General features: G+C 68.0%; 1 long non-coding RNA gene across 2 annotated transcripts; it reads right to left on the bottom strand.

The window, feature by feature from the left end:
• Positions 1–1,519, bottom strand: LOC110143981 (uncharacterized). 2 transcript variants are annotated; one of them, XR_011490173.1, is made up of 3 exons: positions 1,472–1,519; positions 1,026–1,165; positions 1–732 (listed from the first exon to the last, which is right to left on the bottom strand). It is a non-coding gene; the product is annotated as an uncharacterized lncRNA (long non-coding RNA). The 2 variants fall into 2 exon arrangements; XR_002315769.2 differs by lacking the exon at positions 1,472–1,519 and having other exon boundaries at positions 1,026–1,332.
• Between the last annotated feature and the right edge of the window lie 805 nt (positions 1,520–2,324).

The raw sequence follows: 2,324 nt of genomic DNA, 5'->3' as shown, positions 1-2,324 counted from the left end.
GCCAGGAACGTCACATTTTTTTATTTAACCAAACTGACTACAGCCTAGACTCTAAATAGTCTGGGAGGCAGGCCAGCTCCCTCTGCCCTGGGTTCTGGGATCATTTAGGAGGAGGCCCTGCCAGCAGGTCACACAGGTTTTGACTGGAGTGGTAGGCAGTGAGGCGGCCCAGTCGGCTTGGCCGGGTTCTGTGCCAGGCTGCAGCCCTCTCTCTGGCCTGCGTCCTGCAGATGCATCACCAGCTGGGGAGCAGGAAGGACGACCCGAGCCCTCCAGCCAGGCAGAAAGTCCTAGGACACCGGCTGGGGTGGGCAGCCTGAAGGTGTCAGCTCAGATGCCTTTCGTGGTCTGGATTCAGATTCCACTGCCCCTTGCCCTGTGCGTGGGGGTGACCTCCAGGCCTCTTCAAGGACCCTTCAGGCCTCCCATCCCCTTGAGGGAAGCTGGCTGCGACAGCCTCCATGAGTGATATGGAAAAGCCCTGCTCCTCTCCCCACCCCCTCCCTCAAAGTTTACTTTCCTTCTGCACCCCCTCGGTATTCCCCCTCACTCAGGAAGTGTTACTGAGAACTGAGGTCAGGTCAGGCACATTCTGGCGGGAACCCCTCTGGCCATCTCTGGGAGAGGCAGATACTGCAGTTTGATGATCAAGCTGACTCCAAGAGAGCTCGTGAAGATTCAGATATTCCAGATGCTGCAGGAGGTCTAGGTGCGGAGCTGCTCCTCCAGGCCCTGGAAGGGGAGCAGCACCTGGTGCTTCCCACCCCGCCCCTTCCATGCCTTCATTGTCTGCAGCTACTTGGTCATAGGGCCATTTGGGGGCTGTTGGCTCTCATCAAACCACCGCAAACCACCCCAAACCCACCTCAGCTCTGAGGCCAGCCCGTGTGGAAAGCCCTGTCCCGTGATAATCGGTCCTCCTCCGCTCCGTCCCTCCCACCTCCCGGTGCTGTACCCCACCCACGCTGTTCTCTGACCCACTCCAGGCAACTTTAACACCTCCCAAGGGTCCTCCTCTTCCTCACCAAAGCTCGAGGCTCAGAAACCCCTCCCTCCAGGTGACAGCTGCAGGTGGAGATGACCTGAGGAGGAGGACGGCGAGGAGAGGGGCTCAGAGACCCCAAACGGCTACCGGGGCTCCTGTGGCCAGTGATGGCGCCTCGAGCTGCAGTGGGTTTGGGACGTTGAGGGGGAGCTCGCACGAGAGAGACAGCCCCTCTTGGATGAGGACAGCGAGGCCCGGCTCCCGGTCCGACCCTTCCTGATCTTGAGCAGGAGTCATGGGTGGGCTCTGAGAGCCCAGAGATGCTGCACGTAGGGCACCCAGGTCTGCCCGGGGACAGGCCCGCCCCCGGCCCTCCCCCCGCCCCGCACGCCTCCGCCTCCACCCCGCCCCTCCCCTCCTCCCACTCCCGCCCCTCCTGGTCCCCTCCCCCTCCCCGGACTCCACCCCCTCCTGGCAGGTTCCCACCTCCAGCCGGTCTCCGCGCCCTCCCCGGGCCCCCCCAACAGGTCCCCGCCCCCGCATCCTCCCGCCCCTCCGGGCCCCGCCCCTCCTAGGACTCCTCCCCCTTCTGATAGGTTCCCACCTCCTGTCGGGCTCCGCCCCCCAAGACCCCGCCCAACCGAGTCCCGCCCTCCTCCTGGCTCCGCCCCCAATTCCTCCCGCCCCCGAAGGGCCCCACCCCCTGCCCCGCCCCCACCACCTCCCCACGCTGCAGCGCGCTCGACGGGTGGTGCGCCTCCCTCGCTTCCTGCCGGTCTCCGCCTGGCCCCGCCCTCCTCCGGGCCCCGCCCTTATCCGGGCCCCGCCCTCTGCCCCGCCCAGGGCTACCCCTCCTCCGGGCTCCTACCCCACTTCCTCCCGTCCCTCCTCCAGGCTCCTCCCCCACTTCCTCCCGCCCCTTCTCCGGGCCCCGCCCACCCACCGGGCCCCCGCCCCCCACCACCTCCCCGCGCTGCAGCGCGCTCGGCGGGTCGCGCCCCTCCCTGCCTCCTGCCGGTCCCCGCCCCGGCTCCGCCCCGCTTCCTCCTGGCCCCGCCCCTGTCCCGCCCCCATCGCCTCCCCGCACTGCAGCGCGCTCGGCGGGTCGCGCGCCTCCCTCGCCGCGGCGCAGGCTGCAAGCTCAGCAAGTCTTGCGGCAAAGACACTCCGGCCGAGTTGGGGCCGGGGCGCCGCGGGACTCCGGGCCGAGCGGACGCCCCCTCGGCCGTCGCCGGAAGCCCGCCGGCCCTCACTTCGGGGACGCGGGTCCCTCCTGGCCGGCCACCTCGGTGAGTCCTACCGCCGCAGTGAGGGGCGCCGACCGCCTCCTCAGAAGTTT

Source organism: Odocoileus virginianus, chromosome 11 (assembly GCF_023699985.2).
Source record: "Odocoileus virginianus isolate 20LAN1187 ecotype Illinois chromosome 11, Ovbor_1.2, whole genome shotgun sequence".
Lineage (NCBI taxonomy): Eukaryota > Metazoa > Chordata > Mammalia > Artiodactyla > Cervidae > Odocoileus > Odocoileus virginianus.
This window is presented reverse-complemented; position numbering and strand designations above follow the sequence as displayed.